Raw genomic sequence first — 10,335 nt, 5'->3', positions numbered from 1 at the left:
AAAAAAAAAAAAAAAAAAAAAAAAACCACAACCAGAGAGAGGCAGAGTAAAAGGCAAACAGAGAGGAGAGGGAAGAGGGTGAGATTGACGGCGACCTCGGGGTGAGATTGGCGAGATCGAGCGTGGCTGAGCGTGGGCGAGATTGAGCATGGCTGGAGCATGGGTGAGATCAAGCTACACCGTCGTCGTGGGTGAGATTGTCGTCGGAGCTACGCCATCGTCGCTAGAGCGTGGGTGAGATCGAGCTACGCCATCGTCATTGGTGAGATTGTTGTCAGAGCTACGCCATCGTCGCTGGAGTGTGGGTGAGATCGCCTCAAAACTATGCCGTCGTCGCTACCGGTGAACATCCTGGATTGGTCGAAGAGAGAGGGAACCGAAGAGTGAGAGAGAAGAGAAAAGAAAAAATGAAGAGAGAGGAGAGAGAAAGGAGAATATAAAACAATATAAATTTTATAACATTTGTCCATACCGTTGCAAATTTGCAACGGTACTGTAGCAATATTGTATAATTTTTGAGATTTGGCACATCTCATAAAGCTCCATTTTTGTGTTTGGTGTGGCAAATGTGCCAAATATTTAGCATTTGGCACATTTGCCACACCTGTTGTGGATGCTCTTAAGACAGTGACGGAGCTAGGGTTTCAATTCAGGGGGGACAAAATTATAGGGAACTTTGGAAGCACAATCGTTCATCTATTGATTTCCCATTCAATTTATTAATTAATTTTTAACACTCCATTGCTAAAAAGCCTCAAAGTTTGTTACCAAAACATAGAATTTGAAACAATGAAAGAGTCAAAGAGATTAAGGGGAAAAAAAAGATTAGTGGAAAGATGTAAGCATTAGAGATTTAGTGTTATAAAAAATAAGACATAATTTGAAAGTATGGATCTGCTACTTAGAGTTTGAACCATGAAATATTTTAAACTCAATTTAGTAGACAATTTTTATTTAAACTTAAAAAGTGTGATGAAAATTGAATTTCAAATGGTGTAAAAGATTGTTGAGGGTTATTTTTGTAAACACAAATAGAAAGAAGGAGGCTCAACCCAGTGACGCAGGCAGCAAATAGAAGTGGCAAGTATAGGATAAAATCATTAAGCCTAAGCGGTAGGAATAATGGGTCACAAGTCCATAAAATAAATAAGTGGGCCTTGAGGAAGCAAATGGGCTCGAAATGTCCAAAAGAGAGAATAGCAAACCCATGGGCAGTGTATGATGTGAAAAAGTAAGAGTGGGCCGCAGCAGGCTCAAAGCAATGAAAGCAAAGAGAGTAAGGGATTATTGGCAGGCCCACAAACCTCAAGGATGAGTATGAGGTAATTGGGCCGAGGAAGCCCAATGAAGTTAGTAAAAGCCTATGGGAACACAAAGTTAGGAAAAGGGCCGAGGATGACCAGGGGAAAGCAAAAGGGACACAGGAGCCCATGAGTAAGAAAGCCCATGGCTATGCAAAGCCAATGGAAAAAGAGTAAACGGTAGGTCTAAAAGAGGACCAGTAGGACCAAGTCATTATAGCAGGAATGACAAATAGTATGGCAGGACATAATAGCAATCAAGAAATGGGCTAAGAGAAATATAAAACAGTATCAAATGAAGCCCAGCCTTAAAGGGAACAGTGGATTTAACGGCCCACATAAAAGAACGAAGAGTGCAGCAGACTGTGCAAACAAAACTCCAGACCGTAGCAAACGTATGAGCAGCAGGTAGATTTTGGACATACATGAAAGGGAAGCACGTGCAAGGCCCAAGCACCACCAGCTTGTACCCAAACAATATGGGACGTGGAGGGGTTATGGGTTAGAGGTAAGAGGTAAGGGGGGTATGGTTTGTGGTGGGGAGAGGGGAAAAGACCTATTCTACGGCTCTTGCCCAAGCCCTTTTTGGAGGTACGTCCTGCTGGGATGACAGACCACCCAAAAGAGGCAAGCTTGAGGGAAAGAGAGAAAAAGCATTTACACCGTGGTAGGAAAGGGTGCCACGGGACTAACAAAGAAACAAACCTCCTTTGTCTTGCGAGGGTAAGTGGCACATAGACGAACTCTTTGGTGGTCGGCAAGTATGCCCAGAACCAACAAAGGCTTAAGGGGCAAAGTTGGTCACAATAGGCCCTTAAGAGACCCTTGCGTGCCCTGAGAAAAGGATTGAAAATCACCGAAAAAAAGGGCAAGATCACAAAGAAAAGAAAACAATAAAAAGCAAAAGGAAAGGGAAAATATAAGAGAGAAAACAGAAAACAAAGAGAGTTAATACGGTGGGCATGCACCAGTAGGTCATTTCCCTCTCTCCCCTTTAAATCCTGCTCTCTCCAAAGCATAAGAAGGATTCTTTTTGGGCATTAACCATTCAGGTTCGGTTCCCTCAAAGCCATTAATCTCCATGGCAGGATCTTTCTTGGGAGATTATTTGCATTGAGAGGAGGGTTCTCCTCTCTTTGGTTTTGCTTCGCGGACCAAACTTAACTTGATTTTATGCTCATTCTTATTAATTCATATTATCTTTTTTTTTTTCTCTCCCTTACTTTCTTTGCAAAGACATTGTTATGGTGTAATTATGTCTTATAAGTAGGGATTACTTGGGCGTTTCTATTAAATAGTCGTACTCTTTTTGTTGTTATTATTAATCTGTCTGCCGTAACTTATCTGAAACATTTCTGTCTGCTGTAAGCACACTCTTGGCAGATGAGGCATAGTTTGTGCACAAGCTGACCCAAATTGAGTTACAGTTGGACCGGTCTCAACTCCCTTACTTAGAAAACCTTCGGGCCCATTACCGTAGGAGATAGCCCAGTTCAATGCACAACGCAAAAAAAGGCCCCTACATCAAATTGGTGACTTTGCTGGGGAGTTGAGAAATAGAAGAGGGACAAGAGCCCTCGCAAACAAATGCCTCCAAAGTCCAGGACAACACGAAATATGAGTGTCGTGCCCTCATAAGCAGAGTTTAGGCCAACGACGCCTCACCAACAACAGCCTAACTAGATGGAAGGTGCCAACGGAATGGGGGCTGGACCCTAACCTCCTCCAAGAATCCCCGCAGACAACGCCAACACCTTCGTTGAGATGTTGCAGGTTCTGCAGCACTCGCAATAGCAAATGATGGAAGAAATCCGTCAACTAAAGACAAACAGAACAAAGGAAAAAGGAAGCCAACATGATCCAGAACATGTGGCAGACAAAAAAGAGACATTAGCAGGAGGTGTCTCACAAAACACGGATCAACGCTTTATTACTATGGCTGAAGTAGCGGCTCTCCTAGAGCAAGAGAGAGCCAGAGGACCCAAGGAGAGATTATATGCACGAAGGCCTCCATACCCATTAAAAGTGCTTAGTAAACCATACCCTGAGAGGTATGAGCCGTGAGTTTTTGCACAGTATGATGGCAAGAAGGGAAGTGCTATTGAGCACGTGAGCAAGTTCATTGATACTCTTGGCTCTCACGCCACAAACGAAGACTTATGTTTTCGAGAATTTTCTAAATCACTGTGTGACCAGGCCTACACCTGGTACATTGGCTTAAAGTCAGGATCGATCACAACATGGGATGATATGGTGGATGTATTTTGTACTAAATACTTCCACAAAGAAGAAACGGTAACACTTGCAACTTTGCAAGCGACTAAACAGAGGAATGGGGAAGACTTGATGGAGTACATCAAGAGATTCAGGGACATAGCAGTCGACTGCTATGACCATTGTGAAGAAAGGACACTAGTAGAGATGTGTATGACGAATATGATCAGAGAATATAGGGTAGTCCTAGAAAATCTAGAGATCTCCCAATTCGCACAGTTATTACAAAAAGCGAGAAAGACTGCCCAGTCCATAAAGCTGAGCACGGACAAAAGAAGTGTCCCACAAGCCATGGCAGTATCCACTGGCGAGCAAAGAAGGAAGACCGATGAGAGAGAGCTCGATACTCCCCCGCCAATACCATGCACGACAAAGAAGCTAGATGTACTGCTAGACAGGTGGATAGCAGATGGGATCTTCAAGCCTAACCAAGTTTCCAGGGAGCCCACAGATGAAGAGCAGAGGGACCACGTTTTTGTCGTTTACACAATTACGTGCAACATCCTACCGCAGAATGTTAGGCACTTCGCAGACTAGTCCACTGCAGGATCAAAGAAGGGACTCTAGAACTGTCTCAGCAGGAAGTCCAAAGAAACCCACTCTTGAATCACAAAGGGAAGGGTGTAGCGGCGGTGGTAATCTGCGCGGACCCAGGAGAAGACGAAGAAGAAAATTTAGCCTTGCCTGCGGCGGCCATTACCACTCTACAACAGAGCTCCAAGTTCAAAAATTTGTTCGACCAACTGGGACTCATAGTAAAGGGGAGAAAGGTAGCCACGGAGGCTTTGGTGAGCATTGCCTCTGGTGTAGGAGTAGAATGTCTGTCGGCGGAAGTCCCAATGACGGGGCTCTCTTACAGGAGTCAACTGAAATCACTTTTAGTGATGAAGATATGAAGGTGGGACACCCAGATCACAGGAGACCCTTAAACTTAGCAGCATCCATAAATCAAATCCCCATAAAGAGAGCCTTGGTAGATACAGGTGCTTCTGTGAATCTCATTCTGGCAAGCACTTTACAAGCAGCAGGAATTTCAGAAAGAAGGATTCAGGGGTGCCCGATGGAAGTAACAGGGTTTGGCGGAAGAGGTGAGTACACCGCAGGCCACATTCAGCTGTGGTTGAAAGTAGGCCCCATAGCTTCTTTAGCTCGATTCCACGTGGTGAAAACAGAAGTATCCTATCACGTGCTTTTGGGAAGGCCATGGTTACACAAGCACCGATTGGTTCCATCCACCTATCACCAGTGTGTGAAAGGAAGGCTGAATGGCAGGATGATACGCATAACTGCAAACCCCTCACCATTCGAGCGGGTAGAGACCCATTTAGTAGAAACTATGTTCTATGATCAATGGGCTCCATCTGGGGAAAACTCAGTAGCGAAGCCACGAGGTACCTTCGTGCCTAGGTGGGAAGACGTCCAGGATGACCCAAAACCCGATCTAAGGGAATTATTGGCAAGAAAGAGGAAAAGGAAAGAAACGCCTGCCGCAGGATCGGATGACACACCCCAATGTGTCAGGGTCTAAGGACCTGATGGCAGGATCGTATACAAATTATAAAGGAGCGTGGGGTCTGTGATTGAAACACAGACGGGTCCCACCCAGGAATGGCAACACGAGAGTTTGGCGTGTTGCGTGGTTCAAGAAAGTTCAGAGGAAGAAAATAACAACGAAGAAAGCAAAAGAGTTATGGCAGAAAAATAAGTACAAGTTGCGGTAGAAGAAGAAATGGAGGAAGTTGACCTGAGGTCTGCTTCACAAGAACCGAGACTCATCTCAATTAGTGCAAGTTTGACAAAAAAAGAAAAATCGAAACTAGTACTACTGTTGAAAGAATTTAAAGATGTCTTCGCACGGGACTACAATGAAATGCCAGGGTTAGACCTTGGGCTAGTTGCGCATACACTAAATGTGGACCTAGAGACCAGGCTGGTGGCCCAGCTTGCCAAGATATTTCACACGAAAATAGAAGGGCAAATAGTCAAAGAGGTGCAGAAATTGCCAGTCGCAGGATTCATCAAGCCTATTCAACACCCCCCTGGCTATCCAACATAGTGCCAGTGAAGAAGAAGAATGAGGATTGGGAGAGACAACCATGCTAAGTCCCTTAGGAGGTATGAGTCAGAAACCTCGACTACCTGCCAACTCTTGCTCAAACAAGGTCATTACGGCCTGCCAGTACCCATGCATAGCAGGGGTGTAAAGGCCTTCCCTTAGTGAGCCGGGAGCCGGGAATTGTGGCTACACTAAAACGCTACCTCCAAAAATCAAAAGCGGTGTGTCGTAGAAAAGGTCTAACCAAAGTAGGGGACTCTGCAAGGAAGGAAAGGTCATCGAGAATGTCCTGATCCAGCCCAAATTGCCTCCTTACCCGGTTGGCAGGATAATGGACAAACCTGACACCTTCATCGGCCAAATAGGGCAACATCCGGCGCTGGTGGCCGCCAAATAGGTGATACTCATCTCACCAAAACTGGCTAACAGAGTAGTAGTTTCAACAGTATCAACAAACGAACCCATAGCAGAATCTATGCACGTGTAACGAGTACTCAAATATCTATAAGCTCTCTAGGAAAAACCAATACCTTCATCAAAGGACTCAACAACGAAATGATCGATAGGCTTCAAACCGGACTAAAGAAAGCTAGAGGAAAATCAAACTCAAATATGCCACAGAAGTCAGTAATTACCTACGGGCAGGATTGGTACTTCTCTTTAGCAAATCGAACGGGCCTACACTTCGCTAAGTATTGGGCACAACGCTCGAATAACAACTACTGCAAGAAGGTGCTATGTACAAAGAAAGTGACTATGTGGCAGGAGCCAGCCTGACTCTCGTCATTCCGCAGGATATCCAGTTGAACATATAGATGCCCCAAGAACATGGGGGCCAACAACAAACTCACTCCGGCAGATATTTTTATGGCCAAATGAAAATACAAAGGCTTTATGGCATAATGGGGATGGGACCCAAAGACAAACTTGCAAAGCCAAAAAGCAAAGAAAGTCGCACGGCGGGCAACAACAGAAAATTTGGAAGAAGAACTAACCCAATACGATAGCTTAGCATTTTTGGTCATCCTTTTCTTCAACTTAACTTTAATGGCCTCTTCTTCTGGAGAAATTTCTATGGTGGCAGGATCAACATCACCTAGAATTGGCAAAAGTAACTGATTAGCCACGTCCTCAAGAGTAATGATGAGTTCGTTGTAGGAAAATAAGAACGTGTGGGTAGTGGCGCACCATCGGCGAACCAAATGGTGAAGGTTGTAGAGGTCTCAAAAATTAGACAGACTTCGAGATAAGACGACGGCTTTCAGAACATCGGCTTGTTGAAGCAAACCCATGAAGTCTGTATCAGATAACTCGCTATCAACCCACTCCTTCCAACTCAAGGCAGTACTTGACCCAAATTCGAAATTGATAGGCACAGGGAGTGCAACGCCTTGACGAATGACTAGATCGGAGATGGAGGAAGACACTGAGGCCCAAGAAAAATCAGGGTTTCGCCGGCAAAGAGCGAACCATACTCGGCCCGGCGGCGGCCACACATAGTCACCGGGAATCTTGGGGAAGTAAGGACTGATATTATACCAAGGATCGATTAGAGGGGCGCACTCATTATCTGGGTCACGCCGTGCCTTTTCCTCATCGAAGTGGTCCGATTCAGAGTGCACGGCCTCTTCGCCTACCTCTTGTCCGACAGGAAGATCGAAAACGACCTCTTTCCCTTTACGGCGAGAAGAGGCTTGGGTTTTCACCGGTGCCATAGCATGAGGGCTTGTTCGGAGTAAAATGGGTATGGGTGTTCGAAAAGGAGAAAACGGTGAAGGAAGGAAAACAGGTAGGATATTTTGGAAAAGAAGGAGTTTATGTCTACATTGAAAGGGGACTCTCTTCTTAAATACCTGAGTTATTAATGCTGGCATAAAGGGAGGCGACTGGTCAGCTATTAAGAAAAGAATGAAATTAATGAGGCGGTGGTTATATCTTAAAGCAACTGCCATTTTGGGAAATTCGAAGAGTCACTACTGTTCATGGCAAGAAAAGAAATATATATATATGAGAAGGAGTCCATAGTTTAAATAAAAGCCTGCGAAGGAAAAGAAAGAAGGAAAGTGAAAAGGACAAGAAGGTCTTTTATTCACATATGAACTGCAGGAACGCTCCATATGTTCAGGGGGCTAAATGTTGAGGATCATTTTTGTAAAACACAAATAGAAGGAAGGAGGCCCAACCCAGTGACGCAGGTAGTAAATAGAAGTGGCAAGCATAGGATAAAATCATTAAGCCCAAGTGGCAGGAATAATGGGTCACAGGTCCATAAAATAAATAAGTGAGCATTGAGGAAGCAAATGGGCTCGAAAGGCCCGAAAAGAGAGAATAGCAAACCCATGGGCAGTGTATGATGTGAAAAAGTAAGAATGGGCCGCGGCAGGCTCAAAGCAATGAAAGCAAAGAGAATAGGGGATTGTTGGTAGGCCCACAAACCCCAAGGACGAGTATGAGGTAATTGGGCCGGAGAAACCCAATGAAGTTAGTAAAAGTCCATGGGAACACAAAGTTAGGAAAAAGGCCGAGGAAGCCCAAGACAAGTAAATGGGCCGAGGATGCCCAGGGGAAAGCAAAAGGGACACAGGAGCCCATGAGTAAGAAAGCCCATGGCCATGCATAGCCATTGGGAAAAGAGTAAACAACATGTCTAAAAGAGGACCAGCAGGACCAAGTCATTATAGCAGGAATGACAAATCGCGGCAAACGCATGAGCAGCATGCAGATTTTGGACATACATGAAAGGGAAGTATGCGCAAGGCCCAAGCACCACCAGCTTGTACCCAACCAATATGGGACATGGTGGGGTTATGGGTTAGAGGTAAAAGGTAAGGAGGGTATGGTTTAGTGGTGGGGAGAGGGGAAAAGACCTATTCTGCGGCTCTTGCCCAAGCCCTTTTAGGAGGTATGTCCTGCTGGGATGACAGACCACCTAAAAGAGGCAAGGTTGAGGGGGGAACCGTTAGGTGCTTGCCATGAGGGAAAGAGAGAGAAAACATTTACACCGTGGTAGGAAAGGGTGCCACGGCGGACTAACAAATGAAACAAACCTACCTTTGTCTAGCGAGGGTAAGTGGCACATAGACGAACTCTTTGGTGGTCGGCAAGTACGCCCAGAACAAACAAAGGCGGTTAAGGGGCAAAGTGGTAAAATTTGGTCACAATAGGCCCTGTAAGAAGACCCTTGCCGTGCCCTGAGAAAAGGATTGAAAATCACCGAAAAATAGGGCAAGATCACAAAGAAAAGAAAGACAGTAAAAAGCAAAAGGAAAGGGAAAATATAAGAGAGAAAACAGAAAACATAGAGAGTTAATACGGTGGGCATGCACTAGTAGGTCGATTTCCCTCTCTCCCCCTTTAAATCCTGCTCTCATCCAAAGCATAAGAAGGATTCTTTTTGGGCATTAACCATTCAGGTCCGGTTCCCTCAAAGCCATTAATCTCCATGGCAGGATCTTTCTTGGGAGATTATTTGCATTGAGAGGAGGTGTTCTCCCCTCTTTGGTTTTGCTTCGGCAGACCAAACTTAACTTGATTTTATGCTCATTCTTGATTAATTCATATTATCTTTTTTTTTTTTTTTCTCTCCCTTACTTTCTTTGCAAAGACATTGTTATGGTTGTAATTATGTCTTATAAGTAGGGATTACTTGGGCGCTTTCTATTAAATAGTCGTACTCTATTTTGCTGTTATTATTATATCTGTCTGCCATAACTCATCTGTAAAGTTGTGATTTACAACTATGTGTTTTGTTGGCTTTTATTCCGTGCCAAATTTGATTGTAATTACTATCAATTGTTTATACCCTGTATTTGTTGTGGGAATTGATGTAAGGGGTGTGTGATAGAGAGTGTGTGAAGATTCAAGCAATTTGGAAGCTGAAGGAATCTCGCGGGTATGTCGCGACTTAGCTTCTCGCGAAGTGAAGCATGTGCCTTGCATATGCTGGAATGCGAAGAGTCAGGACAGGTGGAGACAGCTGTCTCTCGCGAGTATCTCGCGGGTAAGGCCTTCCCGCGAGACACCCGCGAGACACCCGCGAGACATGCTGTTCTGCCAGCCTGTACTGACTTACTCACACATTTTGCACCTCTCCTATATAAATCCCCATTACCCACAAATGTTGAAAAATGCTTGAGAGAGAAAACCCTAGCCAAACACATTTGGAATTAGAGATTGCCATCCCACCTTTCTCTATACAATTGCTTGTGGTATCTCCTCAACCCTTCCCTCTCCATTTCCACACCATTGAGAGGTTGATAGCCCAAACACTTACCACACCCTTTGAGAGTGTTGAGTGACATTTTGGTGCTGCTGGGAAGCATTGGAAGAAACCTGGAATGGCAGATGCAACATGGAGCTTGTTGCGGGATCCGGAGAACTAAGACAAGACACGGTTCCGAGAAGCCTTGTTGGAGTAGGAGCTTGGAGGGCTTAGGTACATCGGGTAGATTAGGCTTGGAGGGTCTTTTGCTTACTCATGTATCCCAACTGATTGTCTAGTGGATCGATTTCCGCTTGGAGGGCAGCGAAGAGGTTTTTCGCCGAGTTCTTCGGTTTCCTCTTCAAGAACACGTCTCGGTGTTTTCTGTGTTTGCATCCTTCTTCCCTACTCTTGTTTAATTTCATTATTACTGCTGTGTTGCTTTAATTATGAATTAGAGTAGTTTCTTGTTCATCCGCTCGCTTTTACACTATTCCGCACTT

Source organism: Quercus suber, unplaced genomic scaffold (genome assembly GCF_002906115.3).
Source record: "Quercus suber isolate HL8 unplaced genomic scaffold, Cork oak 2.0 scaffold_296, whole genome shotgun sequence".
In the NCBI taxonomy this organism is placed as follows: Eukaryota; Viridiplantae; Streptophyta; class Magnoliopsida; order Fagales; family Fagaceae; genus Quercus; species Quercus suber.
The sequence above is the reverse complement of the archived record's forward strand: the minus strand, read 5'-3'. Positions refer to the sequence as shown.